This window comes from Amblyraja radiata, chromosome 9 (assembly GCF_010909765.2).
Source record: "Amblyraja radiata isolate CabotCenter1 chromosome 9, sAmbRad1.1.pri, whole genome shotgun sequence".
NCBI classification, from domain to species: Eukaryota; Metazoa; Chordata; class Chondrichthyes; order Rajiformes; family Rajidae; genus Amblyraja; species Amblyraja radiata.
The window spans coordinates 39,228,890-39,238,612 of NC_045964.1; the positions used below are offsets into that span (position 1 = coordinate 39,228,890).

General features: G+C 42.8%; 1 non-coding gene across 1 annotated transcript; it reads right to left on the reverse strand.

The window, feature by feature from the left end:
• Positions 1–328: 328 nt before the first annotated feature.
• trnaf-gaa lies at positions 329–401 on the reverse strand. Its single transcript has one exon. It is a non-coding gene; the product is annotated as a tRNA-Phe (tRNA).
• Between the last annotated feature and the right edge of the window lie 9,322 nt (positions 402–9,723).

Below are 9,723 nucleotides of genomic sequence, written 5' to 3' on the forward strand. Positions count from 1 at the left end.
CAAAGAAGCTGGAAATTTTGGGGGAAAAAAATCTCCCATTAGGTGCTTGCATTGAGGAACCTGTGCGAGATTCCAGTTAAGTTAATTTTATTGTGGTGTCATCTAAAATTGTCCTCTTTGGTCATCGAGTCAAACAGTGTGGAAACAGGCCCTTTGGCTCAACCCGCCCACACCGACCAACATGAACCATCTGCACTAGTTCCACGCCTGCGTTTGGCCAATATGCCGCTAAACCTCTCATAATTTTATACACCTCTATAAGATTACCCCTCATAAGAGTAAGTTGGTCGCTCTGCACAAATGTGACATTCTGAAGGTGAGAAGGAGTTGCCGAAACCCAGGATCAAACCAGGGACCTTTAGATCTTCAGTCTAATGCTCTCCCAACTGAGCTATTTTGGCATCTATTTCAGGCAGAGATGTCCAGTCAAGGATTAGGAATAATATTTTTGCAAACCAACTGTTTTTTATTCACAGCGATCTTCCGGAAAAAGGGAGGTAACTTGACTGCTGAAGATCAGTGTCTTTTCCCTTGCTTCCTAACAGAGGACATTGAAGTCCTTAATGAACCTGATGACCTGTTGATCGCATGATGCCTTCATCATCACATCTTCAAGAACTGTTGGTTTCTGACTATAACTAACCAAATTTAATTCATGTACTGTGTATAGATACAAAAAGCTGGAGTAACTCAACAGGACAGGCAGCATTTCTGGAGAGAAGGAATGGGTGATGTTTCGGGTCGAGACCCTTCTTCAGACTTCAGACTGCCTAGTCCTCCTTATTAACTTTGAACATACAAAATATTGCCATTTGGTAGGAGCTCCAGAAAATCCTGCAGCCACTCAAGCCATCCTCCCCCCCACTCCTTCCCTCCGACACGGACATGGAATGATTACCGGCCCCCTTTTTTCTTGTTAAACATCTATTTCCGTCGGATTGTTTTTTAAAATTTCCCCCTTACCATTTCCGTACTTTTTCGAAGCTGCCATGACACGTTTGATGCCATCCTTCACCCTGCTCCTGGTCTCGGCCCGCACCGATCTGCTGGACATGCTGTGTATGTGTATGTGTGTTTGTTTGGCGGAATCTGAGGGGAGAAGCGCCGACACCAAGAGCGAGCGAACGCGCGGACAGACGGAAGAAAGCAACGATCATAGAGCTGAATAGGTGACATTTCGGGTCGAGACCCTTCTTCAGACTGACAGTCAAGAGAAAGGGAAACGGGAGATATAGGCATATCTTCCATTCATTTGTCCTTAGTACCATCTATATCTCTTGTTCCTCTTTCCCCTGACTCAGTCTGAAGATGGGTCTCGACCCGAAATATCATCTAAACCGCTCTATAATCGTTGTTTTCGTCCGTCTGTCCGCGTGTTCGCTCGCCCTTGGATTAAGTAGCGCAGGATAAAGCTGCAAATTCACGCACAGGATGTGTTTGGGAGAGAGAGAGAGAGAAAGAGAGAAAGAGAGAGAGAGAGAGAGAGAGAGAGAGAGAGAGAGATCTCCCGACACTTGCACATCTCAGTTTATTCCCCCTTCACAGGAATGTTGCATTTATTTTGTAGGTCAAACACTTTTCTAAAAACGAAGTGTCTGAAGAAGGGTCTCAGCTCGAAATGCCACCCATTCCTTCTCTCCAGTGATACTGCCTGTCCCGCTGAGTTACTCCAGCATTTTGTATCTATCTTCTTTCTAAAAACAAACCCTGATCCAACAATGTTTGAAAACACACAAAAAAACCCAACTTTTCTTGCAGCATTCGGATCCCCCCCTCCACCCGACCGGGGAAATGTAAGTGTTTATTTTTTTTGTAGTAAAGGAGGGAGGAGGGTGAAATCGCTCAGTAACGGGTCATGGCAGCTATCGAAAAAGTCGACCCGAAATATAATCTATTCCTTCTCTCCAGAGATGCTGCCTGATCCGCTGAGTTACTCCAGCCTTTTGTGTCTGTCTTCGGTTTAAACCAGCATCTGCAGTTCACCCCTGTACAAGGTATGTGCCGTTTTAACTGAACGCATAACTGAAGTCGGGTTGTGTCAAAGATAGGGTCAGGTTACTGAAATGGCGGAAGTTACGCTCCGTTGCATATTACACGTCAGTCCATTCGATTTTGCATGAGTGGTCTATCTTGCTCTGCTATAGGATCTTTGATCCTGACCCTAAATGTCACCTGTCCATTCCCTCCACAGATGTGACCTACCCGTCAAGTTGTTCCAGCACTTTGTATTTTGCTGAAGTTTCCAGCATCTGCAGTTCCTTGTATCTCAAATGAATCCATGTTCCTTTTAACCCCAGACTCTAGCCCCACGCTTCATAAAAACGATTTATCTCAAGTCACTGTTGATCATTTTACCAATCACCATCATTGTGAGTTTTTGTCCACTTTGTCTTTAGCGACATCATCTCTCAACTTTGCATAATCTTAGTGATTTTAAATATCTCTATCAGTTCTCCTTACATCTGTCTTTATTCCAAGTAAAGCAGATGCAGAACACCAGGGGTGCCGTATGATGGCAGCCTCTGCCTACAGTCTGTCTGTTTTTTCATCTTTTTGTTATTTTTAGTCTGTTTAAAAGTATGTTTTTGGAGGTTTCTTGGTCTTTTTATGTGGGGGAGGTGGGGAGGGTAAGGGGGAAACCGTTTCTCAGTCATTTCCTGGTAGAGGATGCGTATATTCTACGAGTCACATCTTCGCCCCCCACCCCCCCCCCCCCCCACCTCGTGGCCTACCATCTGGATTGGCGCGGCCTTTCCTGCTGGAGACCGACCAGAGCTTCAGCAGCAGCGCAACACTAATTTACCATCGCGGAGTGGACGATGCCTTACTGGGGATTGCTGTGTTGAAGCTCCGGAGTGCTTTACCGTCGTGGAGCTGTGGTTGCGGAGCTTCTAGCCGCCGCCGGCGCTGACTTTAACATCGCAGAGTCCTGTGATCCCTTTGCCAAGGGCCGCCAGTGTTGAATCTCCGCCCAGCTCAGCCTGTAGACTTTAGGAGCCGCGGTCTCCGGTAAGAAGTGGCCGATTCGGAAACTCCAAGCCGCTGAGAATGTTCTTCCGTCCTGAGGTCGGAGTTGCGATCATCCCGGCGAGAGGACCTGAACATCGGGCCGCCATAGCGGCGACTGCGGATGGCTCAAAAGGTCCCGACCATGGATGAACAAGGAGGAAGATGACTGAACTTTATTGCCTTCCCTAACAGTGGGAAACGTTGATTCCGCTGTGTGGGGATGTGCATGTTAAATTCTATTGTGTGCTGTGTTCTTTTAATTCGTATGGCTGTATGGTAACTCAAATCTCACTGTACCAATTGGTGCATGTGACAATAAATATAAACTTGAACTTGAAATTTGCAGAGTTGAGAGATGTTGTTAAAGTCCATCATCTGTGAAATAATTTTAATAGACAGTGGCTCAGCTGGCAGAGCTGCTGCCTCACAGCACCAGAGATCCAGGTTTTGATCCTGAACATGAGTGCTGTCTGTGTTGAGTTTGCACATTCTCCCTGTGACCACATGGATTTCCTGCTGGTGCTCCAGTTTCCTCCCACATCCCAAAGATGCGTGGTTTGGAGGTTAATTGGCGTCTGTAAATTGTCCCTAGTGTGCAGGGAGCGAGTGCAAAAGTGGAATAACATAGAACTTGTGTGAATGGGTGATCGACGGTTGGTGTGGATTTGGTGGGCCGAAAGGCCTGTTTCCATGCCATATCTCTAAATCTCTTTCACATTATCTCTTTAGCCTTTCATGTCTTTGACAAAGTGAATGCCCATAATTGGACTAAACTTGATGTTTTATAAAGCAATATACAAAGTGGAACTGACTCAATAATGGAATGGTTATTAGAAACCATGCAGAGTGAATAGTGACTGCAGATCCAGTTTTCTAATTACGAAGCAGACAAAATCGGTCTTTAACACTGGCTTCTAAATCATTGTTGTTATTTGGGACATGCATTAATCTCCCTTGTCTGCTCTTAAAATGTATTTACTTAACAGCTAAAAGAAAAGCCATAAGGAACAATCTATTATTTGAAGAGTTAAAATAAGTGCTAGTGATAAGTGTGTAATCTATTCTGTCTCTTAATGGTGCTTTCAGCTATAAGTAAGCAGCAAGTGACCTAAAAATAAGGGTAGCATAATAGATTTATTTCATTAAAGTATTTGCAATCACATGATATTTTTTTCTCAATGTCCTTCTTTTGTTGATTTGCTGATGACCTTTCATTGAGTTGACTTTGGCCATCCTTGCTTATCATGCCTTGATCAATGCCAGGGCCCTGTCCACACGATAGAGAACTGCTAAATCAATGTGCCACATTCATTTGTAGTGGAGCATAGATACTGCATTCAGATAAATATTTTCAAATCACTTCAAATAGAACCCTCCCCCCCCTGAGCTTTAATTCATTGATTCTGGTGCTTGTTTGACTGGCCTTGTAATACCCCTGAGGGCATACATTTTAGAATAAAATAATAATGCATGATTATGGTGTTTGTAAGCGTTGTAGTTTGCACTCTTTCCTTGATCACTTTGGTTGTATTTTCCTTTAATGTAGCTGCAAGTAAATTTTAAAATACTTGAAAGTAAAAGGTGAAACAGTAGCACAGCTGGTAGAGCTGCTGTCTCACCACGCCAGAGACCTGGGTTCAATTGTGTGCTGTCTGTGTGGAGTTTGCACATTCTTCATGAGATCATAAGGGATCCCTCTGGGTTCCCCGGTTTTCTTCCACATCCATAAGATGTAGGTTTGTAGGTTAATTGGCCTCTGTAAATTGCCCAGACAGTTTTGGGAGTGGATTCAAAAGTGGGATAACATAGAATTTATGTAAATGCATTATGATCGATGGTCGGTTTGGCTAGGTGGACTGAAGGCCATCTTTCCATACTGTATCATAAGGTCATAAGTACATAAGGAATACGAGTAGAATTAGGCCATTCAGCCCATCAAGTCTACTCCGCCATTCAATCATGGCTGATCTATCTCTCCCTCCTAGCCACGTTCTCCTGCCTTCTCCCCATAACCTCTAACACCTGTACTAATCAAGAATCTTGCTATCTAAAAATATCCACTGACTTGACCTCTACAGCCTTCTATGGCAAAAAAATCCACAGATTCACCACCCTCTGACTAACGACATTTCTCCTCATCTCCTTCCAAAAAGAACGTCCTTTAATTCTGAGGATCCTTTAACTCTTGTTCTAGACTCTCCCACTAATGGAAATATAATTGATAATGGTATCACCAAACTTATCTAAACTTTACTAAACTAAGCTAAACTAAACTAAACTGTATTATCAGTCTACTTTCCCAGCATTAAATTGTCATCGCCAATGTCAATCACATCAAAGATCCAAGAATCATGTGTCTTTAATTGTCATATGTATCAAAACCAGGATGATGAGATTCTTACTTACAGCAGCATTACAGGCCTGAAAACACAATACACATAGATAATTTATAATAAACAAAAAATGGATAAAACCTGCTAATAATGAATTTAACAAAACCTTCAGTAAACCTTGAATTAAAAAAAAATACTCCCAACTGTGGATATGACTTGACCAGAGTTGGATTTGGAAACTTACAGTGTTGGAAGGAACTGCAGATACTGGTTTAAACCGAAGATAGACCCAAAAAGCTGGAGTAACTCAGTGGGACAGGCAGCAGCTCTGGAGAGAAGGAATGGGTGACATTTTGGGTCGAGACCCTTCTTCAGATTGAGAGTCAGGGAGAGGGAAATTAGATGTATGAAAAGGTACAGAACACATCAGAGCTGGGATCGATGATTCAGGAAAGGTGGAGTCCACAATGGCTGTGGAAGAGGTGATAACCAAGTGATAGGAACAGTGAAACTAGCAAAACGATTAGGGTGGGGGAGGGACGGAGAGAGAGGGTTACTTGAAGTTAGAGAAATCAATAGTCATACCACTGGGTTGTTAGCTGCCGAAGCTAAATATGATATGCTGTTCCTCCAATTTGCGTGTGCCTCACTTGGACAGTGGAGGAGGCCCAGGACAGAAAGGTCAGTATGTGAATGGGTGGGCAGTTAAAATATTTGGCAACTGGGAGACTGCGTAGGCCATGGTGGACTTTAACAAAGGGCAGGTGCTTTGAGATGGCAGATGTTGGTGGAAGTCACTACATAGTATGTAGAAGCCCAGTCAAAGTTATGACAGATGGGGGTGGGTCAAAGTCTGACAAGTGATAGGTGATCTAGGTGAGTGGGGGTTGTTTGGTAGATGAGTGGACAAATAGTAGCGATGAAAAGACAAAATGTTGTGAGATACATAGCTAAGAGAGAAGATGCATGGAATGTCAAGTGAAAGGAATGGATATAGGTGAAAGGCGAAAGGGGGACAGGATTGTGGGAGAAATGAGTACTCATCCAGTGGGGACATGGCAGAGACAGAGGAAAAAGGAAGGGGAAGGGCGAAGGTACACAAAAATGCTGGAGAAACTCAGCGGGTGCAGCAGCATCTATGGAGCGAAGGAAATAGGCGATGTTTCGGGCCGAAACCCTTCTTCAGACAGTAGACAGGGGAAGGGCGATGCTGGTTAGTTATCTAAAATTGGTGAATTTAATGTTCATATATAATGTTCATACATTAAATATTCATACATAAAAGACACAAAATGCTGGAGTAACTCAGTGGGTCAGGCAGCATCTCTGGAGAACATGGGTAGATAACTGGAGAGAAGAGGTAGAAGATGGAGGTGCAGTCATTTTGAATTGGGTTCCTTCTTCGGACTCCTTAGTGCATGCCTACTTCTCAACGTATGTCTACTTTGGTCTCCTCACTGTATGCCTACTTTGAAGACATTCTCCTCAACCGGCAACTGCAGTTCCTTGTTTGCACATTTTACTGCAAATCTCCTCAAGGAATGTCTACTTTGAAGAAGTTCTCCCACAGTCTGAAAAACCGTCCCTACCCGAAACATCACCAATACCCGTTCTCCAGAGATGCTGCCTGACCCACTGAGTTACTCCAGCACCTTGTATCCTTTATTTTGTAAACTAGCATCTGCAGTCCTTTGCGTCTACTCAAATGATCATGCAATTCGGTTGTAAGCTACCCGAGTGGAATATGAGCTGTTGGATGCAAATGGAACTGACCTTTGTGCAATCATCAACAGATGTCCTTATGTGTTGCAGCAGGGGAGCAGGAAGCAGTTGAAGGCTATTGGTCAGGGACATTCCCTTGACGAACCTCTGCAGTGATTTAGTGGGGATGGGATGATTGGACTCCAGACATTTTCCCTTAACAGATACATGAACAACTTATTACCTTTTTATCAGGTTTCTGAACTGTCCTTCCATGAGCAGGGTACTGTCTGATTCACCATTACTTCATTGTTGACATTGGACTTTGTCCATGGAACAGTTGCGCTACAATGCTGAGAACTATATTCTGCACTTCGTATGTTCTCCTTTGCTCTACCTGTTGTACTTGAGGTTGACTTGATTGTATTTAGGTATCGTGTTATCTGATCTGATTGGGTAATATGTAAAACAAAGTTTTTCACTGTACCTTGCTATATGTGACAATAATAAACCTAAAAGGAATCCTAAACCTCACTCCCTTCAATCGAGATCCCTTCTGTGCATTCCTGACATGGAAAAGTAAAGTCCAGATTACTGCCAATGCCAATCTGCATTCTGTGCAAGCAATTTTGAACAGATCCCAGACACTGAGGACAGTAATATGATCAGCTGTATGCTCATCGGACCAACATGTCTTGAGAACATTTTCAAGACTCCAGGGATGAATGAGCTGTCACCTCTCTCAGCATGATGCAAGCTGTTGCACTTGTCTCCTGCCTCCTCATCTTTCCATTGCTTCAAATCCTGGGTTCATATTTATCTGGACTACCAGTGGGGAACTAGCAGGGTATTAATGATTTAACTCACTGCATTTAAATTGAAAGCACAGCTTCAGTATTATTGTAACATAATAATTAAGCAGGACTTTCAGCTAAGATGGGGTTTGCTAACAGTGCCACATGTCAAACAAAGCAGGCTGGCCGGGAAAAAACCAATTAGATGCTTTGGAAAATCATTGGGCTCATTTAGAAGAACTGTAAATCAAGGAGCCACCTTCAAGGTCAGTAGTGGAACAGATAAGGTAGACTTTTCTTTCAAGACTGGCTCGGTGCTTGATTTAATTAATAATTGTTGTATTATGATAAAGAACAGCTGGCTTTGAATTTTTTTTTAAAAGACACACAGTGCAGGGCAAGCAGTATCTTTGGAGAACATGGATAGACAACATAGCAGGAATGGACACAGTTAACATCTTTGTTTGTAGATTAGGGTAGAAGCACGGGCTTAATGAATATGTGAGCACTTCGAACAAGCTCATGTGAACTTCACCTTCAGGCAGAGAGAGAGAGAAAGACTTCACCTTGGAATGTGATACGGTTGGTGCCAAGACTTCTGATCTCTTCAGATCAGCCATTGCAGACAGGACTCCGAGGAGCAGAAATGCATGGGATTTGTTGCTTTATTAATGATAGTTCTGTATTTTGATTGAATATAGTTACATCCTTATGTAAATTAATTGAATCAAACATCCAGATATAACAAGTCAATGTACACATCGCAGGGCTACCTTTTGTTCATTATCTTGGCACCATTATGTCTTTCGTACATTATTTGTCCACCACAGTTCTTTATCAAGTCTTGGTATTGGCATGGAATCAACCAGTTTATGAGGATTTTTTCACTTCGATAACACAGATGAACTATGGCCTCATTGATCTTCTGTCCTGTTGACACTTATTTCTATGTCTCTCCTTGATAATTGACCACAATTTCTTAATCAGATTTAGGTCAGGTGAGTTACCAGGCCAGTCCAACGCACATATCCATTTGTGTTGGAAAAATTGGTTCACCATCTTTGATTTGTGGCATGATGTAAGTTCTTGCTGGAATATCCCAGATCCTTCTGGAGAAGTCTTCATGAATACATGCATCGATAAATGCAATATGTATAAATGCAATATATGCACACCGATATATTGCAGCGATATCATCATTCCGTCAGCTGGTTGCAGCAGACCAACATCGTAGTAGCTGAAACAACCCCAGAACATCATCTTTTCAGGACGTTTAATGAACTGGTCGATGTTACATTTTCTCACCGTCTTTTTGAATGTTCTCTGACCGTGTTGGCTACATTGACACTGAATCACATCTTTCTCTAGTCCTCACATGTCTAATCTTTATATCTTAGGGCCTACTGCTATTGTTTTTCTTCATTGCAGCAGAATTTTGTTGTTTTTTCACGATCTTCAGGCTACACAACCAACTTCAATGAGGCATCGGTGCATGATGCTTGAGCCTATTGAGACTCCTGCTGCCTCGGAATCTTTCATCAGGATCTTGCTTGTCTATCTTACCTTCTCAAATCAGCAGAACCTCATCTCTTGGAGCCATCTTCCTTTTGCGGATGCATCTGCCTGTCCACTTGGGCGATAGTAATCTGGTTTGAGATCTTTGCTTGACAATACTGACACAATACTGGTGTATGGCTGATATTTTGACTTAATTTATTTTAAGTGTTAGCATTTTTAACCCATGCTTTGTTTGTATTTCCAGTCACATGTTAAGTGGTGGCCATCTTTGTTTACCATTTCACCCATTCATCCACTACATCTTCATTTGCTTCATTTCCAGACCATCCTCATCCAGGTGTGTTCATGCATTCCATCTTCACACGTGA